Below are 11,753 nucleotides of genomic sequence, written 5' to 3'. Positions count from 1 at the left end.
GGAGATGAGATGCCTTATAGTTTCAGTCAACAGAGTCCAGGCCACAGTGCCTGACATCATTGGGCTGACTGTGACCAGCAAGTCCATGTGGGAGAGTCTCATAGGGGATGCTGTTGCACCCAGGGGCAATATGCCAGGTCCAGTGTCCTGGGAGAAGTCCATGGGCCACAGGCCCTCAACGTCTTCGCCGTGGACGACCCACCTTCCTTGGGGGACCCTCATGTGCAGGCATGGATGGTGCATGGGACGCTACGTCAGAGGGTTCCTCCTCCTCCTCCCTCTCCTCCCTCCCTGTGGCTGGTGTTGCACTTTGCCGTGATGTTGCTGGCCTTGTGACACAGGGAGGGGGCTGCATGTTGGCAGCCATCTGACGTAGCACATGGAAAATGTCCCTATGCACCATCAAGAGCTGAGCCTGGTGTGCCTCCACCCGTCCATAATGCAGGTCTTGCCTGGCTATTTGCTCTGCCTGCTGTTCTCTGAGCTGGTTGAGGGTCTCCGCAAGCTGGCTTACCTCCATGGTGTCCCGCCGGTATGCCTCAAGGATGTTAGTGAGTTCAGCCATAGCGGTCCCTGCAGCTGACTGGCCAGATTCTCGCCTCCGCCTTGCGCCACTCCCACCACCCTGACCCACATGAGCACGGCCTGCGCTTGTGGGCACATCCGATCGACGGGCCCCCGAGTGCTGGGAGGGTGGAGGTTGTCACCAACCTCAGGGGTGCCCGACAAAGGGTGTCCCTCATTTTCAGACTGGCTCTCTTGTGAATCATGGGCAGGGCTCTGACCTGTCTGCTGGGATGTGGTGGGAATAGGTCCGGTGGTTGGCAGAGATGTAGCTGGTACAGTTGCTGCAGGGGTTTGGGATCCAGATGATCCAGGTTGGTTGGGGTCATCCACAGTGCGTTGAGGGACGGCGCTGCCGGTGGGGTCTGGGTCCTGCTGAGCCTGGGACTGGGATCCTTGGCCCCCCTGGCTGGGGGGGAGATCCGCACGTTGCCCTGTGTGTGGGAGAGACAGACACTGTTAAGGCAATATCAAGTGACATGTGGTTTGGTTATCCATTATCAGCATCACTGTTCCACAAGCTATACATTGTTGACATTGTACAGTTGTGTATTTAGTGGTAGAAAAAACAATTGTACGATGGGTTTTTTACATTCTTCCAATCTCTTGACAATGACTGACACAGCCATTGCTGTGTCTTGTGTTGCCGGCACCACACGTGTGAAGCATTGGTAAGTTTCACGGAACATCCTGGATACGGTAAAAATTCTTATGTGTGCGTCAAGCATGCACAGAGTTTAGATGCAGCATGTTGATGTAAAAGACAGAGCATCATTATTTAGCATGTCAGCTACTACTTTGGATGTCTTTTGCTGTTCCATGCTGGCCAAACAATGCCAACACCGCTGGACCTGTACACCCACTTTTAGATCATGGCTTTAGAACTTGGCACTTCTCTAAGACGCATCACCTTGTCAATACCCATGTCCATGTTGGTACTTATGTGCATCCACAAAGGTAATGAGATGGGGCACGTGCTTTTTTAGAGAGGCACAATGGACTGGAGCTTCTGTTATGTGCATGTATGAGTTGTATGCATATTCATATGAGTACGTGTTTTGTTGTGGTACATGGCAATTGGGACAGTGTTGCAATACAACGCCTGTCCCCCGGGGATGAGTTTCTGTAAGGGGTGTGTACAACAGGCCATGCTATTACTTTGTTTGTGAATTGCAAGCGTCCATTGTTCATGATTTGGCTGTCCCCTCATGTGGCATGCTGCCATAATCGTGGATTTGTGTTGGTGCACAGGATGTGTGACCTTGTCCTGGTGTTTGTGTTTGCAATGAGCACAGGAGGGACTTGTGCTGCCTACACCTGTGCCCATTGTGTACTACAGAGCTTTCTGAGATGTGTGTCCTGACACAGTACAGTGTTGACAGCAAATGGTGGGTGTCTTACAGGCACATAGCAGATGTTTGCTGGTACTTGTGAGGCATCCCTTAACATTCTGCTCTATGGAGTTTGTGAGGCCTGTGCAGTGCTTGTGTGCAACTGTGTGTGTGCCCCAGGGATGTGCGTTGAGGTGACAGAGGGACGAACACTGACTGATGGAGACAGAGGGAGAGGGAGAGGGAGACAGAGGGAGACAGAGGGCAACAGAGGGCAACCGAGGGAGAGGGCGACAGAGACAGAGGGCGACAGAGACAGAGGGAGACAGAGGGAGAGGGCGACAGAGGGAGAGGGCGACAGAGACAGAGGGAGACAGAGACAGAGGCCGACAGAGGGAGAGGGAGACAGAGACAGAGGGAGACAGAGGGAGAGGGCAACCGAGGGAGAGGGCGACAGAGACAGAGGGAGACAGAGGGAGAGGGCGACAGAGGGAGAGGGCGACAGAGATAGAGGGAGACAGAGACAGAGGCCGACAGAGGGAGAGGGAGACAGAGGGAGAGGGCAACCGAGGGAGAGGGCGACAGAGACAGAGGGAGACAGAGGGAGAGGGCGACAGAGGGAGAGGGCGACAGAGACAGAGGGAGACAGAGACAGAGGCCGACAGAGGGAGAGGGAGACAGAGACAGAGGGAGACAGAGGGAGAGGGCAACCGAGGAAGAGGGCGACAGAGACAGAGGGAGACATAGGGAGAGGGCGACAGAGACAGAGGGAGACAGAGACAGAGGCCGACAGAGGGAGAGGGAGACAGAGACAGAGGGAGACAGAGGGAGAGGGCAACCGAGGGAGAGGGCGACAGAGACAGAGGGAGACAGAGGGAGAGGGCGACAGAGGGAGAGGGTGACAGAGACAGAGGGAGACAGAGACAGAGGCCGACAGAGGGAGAGGGAGACAGAGACAGAGGGAGAGAGCGACAGAGGGAGAGGGCGACAGAGACAGAGGGAGACAGAGACAGAGGCCGACAGAGGGAGAGGGAGACAGAGACAGAGGGAGACAGAGGGAGACAGAGGGAGAGGGCAACCGAGGGAGAGGGCGACAGAGACAGAGGGAGACAGAGGGAGAGGGCGACAGAGGGAGAGGGCGACAGAGACAGAGGGAGACAGAGACAGAGGCCGACAGAGGGAGAGGGAGACAGAGACAGAGGGAGACAGAGGGAGAGGGCGACAGAGGGAGAGGGCGACAGAGACAGAGGGAGACAGAGACAGAGGGAGACAGAGGGAGAGGGAGACAGAGACAGAGGGAGACAGAGACAGAGGCCGACAGAGGGAGAGGGAGACAGAGACAGAGGGAGACAGAGGGAGAGGGCAACCGAGTGAGAGGGCGACAGAGACAGAGGGAGACAGAGACAGAGGCCGACAGAGGGAGAGGGCGACTGAGGGAGAGAGAGACAGAGACAGAGGGAGACAGAGGGAGAGGGCAACCAAGGGAGAGGGAGACAGAGGGAGAGGGCGACTGAGGGAGAGGGAGACAGAGACAGGGGGAGACAGAGGGAGAGGGCGAGACAGGGATGGAGACAGGTAGATAGTGCTTGCTCTCTTGCTACACTGCCTTACTTTGTCACAAAATAATGCATCTCTGTAAGGTGTGTCAGCAAATAGTAAATATTTAGAAGCTGTGGTGTAGTATCTTGTGTGATATTTACCTATCCCTGTGCATTGGTCATTATGCTTGTGTGTGTCCCTGGGACATATGGCGTGAGAGCAGCCTCTTACCCTACACATTGCACCCTATGTGCCTCCCCCTTGCAACTACCACCATTTGGTAGTGTACTGCTTGGAGTCATGGCCACCCACCCCATGCTGCTGGGCACTGTTGTTAGTCTACCCATGTAACTTGTGTTTTTTGTACACTCACCAGACTCAATGGCTCCTTCTATTCCATGTACTCCCACCGCTGGCAGTAGGACCATGACCTTCTCCTCCCAGGGCTGGTATACAGGAGGTCTGCGGGAACCACCGCCTCCAGTGTGGTGTGCATTGGCGTAATCCTGTGCCATCTTCTTCTTCACCATCCTCCGCAGATCGTACCACCTGGCCTGGCATTCATCCCTGGTGCACCTGATGGGTGCAACAGCATTGACCCGGTCTACGATCCTCTCCCACAGGCGTGTTCTTTCTGCCAGGCTGGTCTGTCTGACCAATGCGCCAAACAGCTGCGGCTCGACTCTGATGACTTCATCTGTAAGTATCTCCATCTCCGGGTTAGTGAATTTTGGATTCTTGTGTGTGGTCATGGTGTGTAGTGTATGTGATTGAGGGGTTGATGGTGTGTATGAATGAGGGTGTTTGGGTCAGAATGTGAAGGGGGTGGTGTGGGTGTAGATGAGATAGGGTGTATGTGTGAAGGTATGTGTCTGCAATAGTTTGTGTGCTCTCAGTTTCCTCGCAAGAATGGGTATGTTGCAAAGGATGATGGGTTGTATGTGTGGTCCCTTTTATTGGTCAAATGGTGGGTGTGGCTTAATTTGAATTGTTGGGGTGGGTGTTATATGGGGTGGATGTTGGTGTTGTCCTCTGTTTGGCTGTTTGGCTGTGACCAGGACATTGATTGTCAAAGGTGTGTACACAGGAGACATGTTCAGTGTGGTAGTGCGACTCGTTAGCAAGGTCCTTGTGGTCGTTTTGGTGTTGGCGTTATGTGTGCGTGTCGTACTTGTGCGTGCGAGTGAGTAGTACGGGCCGTTGGAGGGTGGGGGGTTCACGTAGGCTTGTTGGGGGGGTGTGCGTGTCGTACTTGTGCGTGCGAGTGAGTGGTACGGGCCGTTGGTGGGTCGGGGTGTTCCCATACGCTTGTTGGGGGGGTGCGTGTCGTACTTGTGCGTGCGAGTGAGTGGTACGGGCCGTTGGCGGGTGGGGGTGTTCGCGTACGCTTGTTGGGGGGGGTGCGTGTCGTACTTGTGCGTGCGAGTGAGTGGTACGGGCCGTTGGCGGGGGGGTTCGCGTAGGCTTGTTGGGGGGGTGTGTGTCGTACTTGTGCATGCGAGTGAGTAGTACGGGCCGTTGGCGGGTGGGGGTGTTCGCGTACACTTGTTGGGGGGGTGTGCGTGTCGTACTTGTGCGTGCGAGTGAGTGGTACGGGCCATTGGCGGGTGGGGGTGTTCGCGTACGCTTGTTGGGGGGGGGTGTGTGTCGTACTTGTGCGTGCGAGTGAGTGGTACGGGCCGTTGGCAGGTGGGGGTGTTCGCGTACGCTTGTTGGGGGGGTGCGTGTCATACTTGTGCGTGCGAGTGAGTAGTACGGGCCGTTGGCGGGTGGGGGGGTTCACGTAGGCTTGTTGGGGGGGTGCGTGTCGTACTTGTGCGTGCGAGTGAGTGGTACGGGTCGTTGGCGGGTGGGGGTGTTCGCATAGGCTTGTTGGGGGGGGTGCGTGTCGTACTTGTGCATGCGAGTGAGTGGTACGGGCCATTGGCGGGTGGGGGTGTTCGCGTACGCTTGTTGGGGGGGTGCGTGTCGTACTTGGGCGTGCGAGTGAGTGGTATGGGCCGTTGGCGGGTGGGGGTGTTCGTGTACGCTTGTTGGGGGGGTGCGTGTCGTACTTGTGCGTGCGAGTGAGTAGTATGGGCCGTTGGCGGGTGGGGGTGTTCGCGTACGCTTGTTGGGGGGGGGGGTGCGTGTCGGAATTGTGCGTGCGAGTGAGTAGTACGGGCCGTTGGCGGGGGGGGTTCGCGTAGGCTTGGCCGAGGGGTGTGCGTGTGGTACTTGTGCGTGCGTTTGAGTAGTACGGGCCGTTGGCGGGTGGGGGGGTTCGCGAAGGCTTGTTGGGGGGGTGTGCGTGTGGTACTTGTGCGTGTGTTTGAGTAGTACGGGCCGTTGGCGGGTGGGGGTGTTCGCGTAGGCTTGTTGGGGGGGTGCGTGTCGTACTTGTGCGTGCGAGTGAGTGGTACGGGCCGTTGGCGGGTGGGGGTGTTCGCGTACGCTTGTTTGGGGGGGTGCGTGTCGTACTTGTGCGTGCGAGTGTGTAGTACGGCCCGTTGGCGGGTGGGGGTGTTCGCGTAGGCTTGTTGGGGGGGTGCGTGTCGTACTTGTGCGTGCGAGTGAGTGGTACGGGCCGTTGGCGGGTGGGGGTGTTCGCGTACGCTTGTTGGGGGGGTGCGTGTCGTACTTGTGCGTGCGAGTGAGTAGTACGGGCCGTTGGCGGGTGGGGGGGTTCGCGTAGGCTTGGCCGAGGGGTGTGCGTGTAGTATGTATTGGTGGAGCTTGCAGTGAGGCGAATGTCCCGTACGAATCAATGTTGAAGCGTGAATACTTTGGCCCGTACGTATCTCGCTCAGGCCTTTCGTTCCGAATCGGAATAGTGAGTTTGTACGGACTGATAACGATTCGTACGGTGGTCTGCACGAGGCTTATTCGTACGGGTAAATGAATGTCATTCGTACGGGTCGTAGCAAATCGTACGGAAATCAACGGAAACGGATCGGAATTCGCAGGTCGGACGGTAGTTTCCCATTCGTACGGAATCGGCTACGAATACGATTCGTACGGCGGATTATTTTACCGGATCGGAATCGACGCCAATGTGTAACTCTGTCTCCAACCAAGTTGATGGACAAAGTCACTAAGAAAGGTCAAATACATGTCAATCAAATACTTACAAATATAATTATACTTTTATTCATGTATTTGTTCACCAAAACACTCAGATTACAACAAATATTATACCCAGAATTATAATTAAACCTTACTAAAGATATAAAAACATGCACCCCTTGATTTGTGATCAATGGTACACTGGCTTTTAAAGTTACAACATGTATGAGAGAAAGCAGGACTACTACAAAGACACTGATCAAAACAGTGGCATCTAGCTGTCCCTGTAAGTATACATGAAAACATTAGCTTGTTTTATAGGAGAAAAACATAATACAGCTAATAATTTTTGATAGAATTTTGTAAACATTTTCAGAATTTATGTTCGACAGAGTCTACCAACTGTAGGAGCTATTCGATTCGTCAACGTGTCAACATTTCTCAAAACTGTAAGTGAAAATACACGTAGAAACTACATTTCAAATAGTAACATGACAGCTTGCAGTATAACAAAACATATTCAGTAATTTTTGTATGAACAAGATATATTCAAAGAAGAAACCATAAAATAACTGTGTAAAGCAATTACTATTCCAAATGAAATAAGTGTTTCCTCAAGGAAAGTGCTGGTAATATGTTTGAAAGTGCAACTGGACATAACCACTCTGCTTTTGCAGTGGAGATTGAAGTTAGATAAAATGTACAGCTTATTAAATCTCTTTCTACCCCTTACAATGAACACTGTTGCTCAGGTATACTAGAACATCAACAAGCATGTTGTGAGTAACATGCTCATAATCCCCAATTTTAAAAGAATGATTCAATTAAAAAAACAGGAGAGTAATCCCTTGAAAGTAACCCCTGGGACCTACTCAGATTTTAACATGCCTCCTAAACTTACTAAAACCTAGAAAGAACCTTTGCTAATATATGATAAGTAAAAACCCCTCAAATATGTACACATTTTCAGTACCATTCATAATACAGTTGCGCTTGAGAATAGTGAAATTCGGGCGATGGATGAAACTTTTAAATCAACACATTTGCCCAAATTTATACAATTCATGTATAAATAAAATATCCATCTCTTTAATGTATAATTTACTGCCTGACAAACATTCCTCAGCAAATATTGAATCTTTATAAGTTATAAAAACCCAAATATTTAGCAAAAATCCTTAGTTGAGGAATATTCCGCAAGCAGTAATCGACAATATGAATGTACAAAACTAACAGCTTTGTGTTTTGTAATGCACTATTGTTAGAAATGGGGGTCTCTAGTTGGCAATGGCTGGCACCAATGTCCAAATAGGGACCCTTCTTCCTAAGTCAGGGCAAGTGGGCTACCCCCTTTGATAAACCCTGCTCAACCCTGTGGTAACGTAGGACGAGCAGTTAGGCCTGTCTCAGAGGCAGTGGATGAAGCGTTTATGGCCACGTACAATAAGGCAGTAATGACACCACAAAAGGACACAACTCAGGTAGATATAGAAAAATAATATTTTTATCTAACAGTTTAACTCAAAACTCTTAAAGCGTTTCAACAACTTCAATTCACGTCAACCCATAGGGGCTCGAAGAGACAACAATGTATTCACCCAAAGCATGACACTGACTGAGTTCAGGGCCAGGGCCTACCCGACCCGTTGCGCACCAGATACCTGTCGTTGAAAGGGAATACAGCACACAGCTTCTGGAAGAAGGGGAGACGGTGACAGGCCAACGACCACAAGTCTTGGAGGCTCAGGTCCGTAGCGGGGTTCAGGCACTCAGAGACAGGCGGGCACTTAGTAGCAACAGCGCACGGCTGCAGCGGCCTGGGCTGGTGGTGGCGATGACTCTCGTCGTGCAGCTCCGTGGCGGGCTCACAACGGCAGCAGCTCTCTCTTAGCTGCGGCGGCCCACAGAACAAATCCCAAGGATGCAAATTTGTCAATGGTGCGGGCGCTCAGTGGCCACAGCTCCCTCTTAGCTGTGGTGACCCGTGGGGCAAATTACGAGGATGCAAAATAGCACAAGGTGTGGGCTCTCACCGGCTACAGCTCTCTCTTGACTGCAGCGGCCCACGGGACAAATCACGATGATGCACAGTAGCAAAGGGTGTGGGCACTCAGCAGCTACAGCTCTCTCTTGGCTGTGGCAGCCCGCGAGACAAATCACAATGATGCACAGTAGCAAAGGGTGTGGCACTCAGCGGCAGCAGCTCTCTCTTGACTGCGGCGGCCCCTGGGACAAATCACGATGATGCACAGAAGCAAAGGGTGTGGGCACTCAGGAGTTACAGCTTTCTCTTGGCTGCGGAGCCCACGGGACAAATCACGATGATGCACAGTAGCAAAGGCTGTGGGGTCCTCAGCGGCTACATACAGCTCTCTCTTGGCTGCGGTGGCCAACAGGACAAATCACAATGATGCAAAGTGGCAAAGGGTGCGAGCACTCAGCGGCAGCAGCTCTCTCTCAGCTGCGGTTGTCAGCACCACAAAGGATGGTCTCGACCAGGCGGGCACCACGGTGGACGCTCAGCAGCCACAGCTCTCTCTCAACTGCAGCGCACCAAGCAGATTCAGTGGAAGGTCCAAAGGTGCAGATTCAGGTGGGCTCTCAGCGGTGGCAGCTCTCTCTCAGCTGCAGCGGCCCACACAGATCCAACAAAAGGTTTGAAGATACAGATTTAGGCGGGCTCTCAGCTGCGGCAGCTCTCTTCTTAGCGGCAGTGGCCCACACAGGTTAAGCAAAAAGGTTCAAAGGTTCAGAGTCAGGCAGGCGCTCAGCAGCAGCAGCTCTCTCTTAGCTGCAGTGGCCCGCACAGGTTCAGCAAACGTTTAGAAAGTCTTAATACCGATTTAGGCGGGCTCTTAGCGGCAACAGCTCTCTCTTTGCTGCTGCTGCCCGCACACGTTTAGCAAAAGTTCATAAGTGCCTAGTCCACAGTCCTCACAGTAGAACTAGAGGCTCTGGATTACTCGACGTAGGCCTCACATGCAAGCAGAACTCCCCGCACAGGAATTCTGACGGTGGACAAGGTGAAGTCTAATGTCCCTGAGACTTCTGCAGGAGGCACTCTCGATTTAGGCCCTTGAGTAGTTTCTTCGGGAAGCTTGATGAAAGTTGCAAAGTCCTTTCCTCTGTTCACTCAGACAGAGTTTCGTCTTGACATCCAGAAGGAACACACTTGGCCAAAGTTCCAGTGCAGCATTTTATACCTAAAAAGTCTCTGTTCTCTAAGGTTGCAAATCACTGACTCAGGTCAGAACCAGTTCGGTGGGATCGGGGAGCACTTGGTTTACGAGGTGACATCCTGCCCTTTCAGAATTAGGGGGTCTGCTATCAGACACCCAGTGGGAGGTGGAGCCATCATTCACCTTGCCTGGCACGGCCCTGCTCGGATCAAAGAGTTAACCCTCCCCATGCTCTGAATACCGATCTCTCTCTCCAACCACGTCTGACCCAGCTGGCCCTGCTGCTCCAAAACCAGACGGCCAATACACATACACGCACAAGCCTACAGTAAAGCTTAGGCAAGAAACTAACACGTTTTCAGGAAAGGTATTTCAAAACATGTAATATATAAACGGTCCTTACTAAAAGGTGCCCCTCAATGTCCTGAGCATTTATATATCAAACTCAAGGTTCCTATCAGGTTCCTAGGGCCCAATAGGATGATAGAAAGCAGTCTTTAACCGGCCCATCCTGGCCTATGAGAATGGATCGTTTCGCAGTAGCGACAGTGAAATGGAGGGTAACTCACTTTTGAAACAGGCTACACCGATGTAGGTATTATAGTTATCCTTATTTATACAGTCATTTATATACAGGGAGCATTCGCCCTGTGGCACTGAGTAGCAGTGGCACGGCGCCCAGAACATCTAAATCCAGTCAATATAAAAGATAGGGAGAGTAGAGAGAAACGGAGACCCACGCCAATGTTGCCAGGTCTAACAGCTATTGATAGCTATGGCCCGGGTCATGGGGATTGTTACTGTGAAATTCTGATATTGTCCATTCAGAACGAATAGTTTCATGTTTTCACTTACATTTTGTGATGAGCCTGTACTAATTTTTGGGAGAGGGTTTGTAAGACAGGTCACTGCCAGATCCCTATAGGGAAGATGTAAGAAGATGTATAATACTTGCTCATATATTGCCTTACAATCCAATATTGCACATCTAATATTAGCACCTTAGGTAAAGAGAGATTGTGACGTCAAAATATATGTGCTGATCCAAAGCACTGTGAAATTGTGCGGTAAAGTGTTGGAACATAGTCTCACCCAAACAATCAAAGCAGTACTTGTAATTGGTGATTTTGGTCGAAAGATGAAAACCTACAAAGGGGACAAAAACGAGTGCCAGTACATAATGTGGTAAGAGTGAGGACCCAAGTGTAGCATGCATCGTGCTCTTTCAGATTAAGCCAGAATAATAAGGTGGTTTATTTATTTATTTTATTTATTTGAAAGGTTTTGTATAGGACTGGCTAGACTCGGAGGTATCAGAGCGCTTTACATGAGTATCAGACCATAGTTACAGGTTACATCGTTACAAAGGTTACACAGTTATTAGAGCATAGCTACATTGTTACAAGTAAGGTCGAGACAAGCAATAAGGAAAATATGCGTAAGGGAAAAAGCAGGCAAGGGCAGAGATTCATTGGAGAGGGGGTAGGAACAGGGGAAGTAGACAGCGAATGAAAGGAAGGAAAGTGGAGGGGGAGAGACACAGCATGAACGAAGAGGGGTAGGGTGACGGGGGCACAAACCGGTAGACGAGTAATAGCTGCGTCCAAAGTCCAGTAAGCTGTGATCCCAGGGGAAGTGGTATCATTCCCCCAACTCCGTTGCGATAGGCTCCCTTTACGCAATGGACTCTCTCAGAGGGGTCTCTAAGACTCTTAAGCCTACCTACTAGATCCTTCCCTAAAAAGGGGAGAGGGAGTGCTTTGGCAAGGGGCGCCATATCATACCTCAACTGAGTTCCTCCCTTGGTACTGTGGACTCTCTCAGAGGGATCACTGAGACTTCAGAGTATAAGTAATTGGATTTTTCACCAACAAGGGCAGAAGGAGTGCTTAGTTGTAGTGGAACAAGGGACAGGGGGATAGGCAGAGTAGCAGGCAAGGTATGAGATTAAGGGCAGGGGGATAGGGGCAGAGGAAGTAGACAAAGAATGAAAGAGGGAAAGCGGTAGGGCAGGGTGAGATAGAGCATGAAAGGGGGAGGGTGAAAGGGGCACTAACCCAAGGGAAGTGGTATTGTTCCCACATCTCTGCTGCGT

The sequence above is a fragment of the Lissotriton helveticus genome, chromosome 1_1, assembly GCF_964261635.1.
Source record: "Lissotriton helveticus chromosome 1_1, aLisHel1.1, whole genome shotgun sequence".
Taxonomy (NCBI): domain Eukaryota; kingdom Metazoa; phylum Chordata; class Amphibia; order Caudata; family Salamandridae; genus Lissotriton; species Lissotriton helveticus.
Note: the sequence above shows the minus strand (reverse complement) of the source record.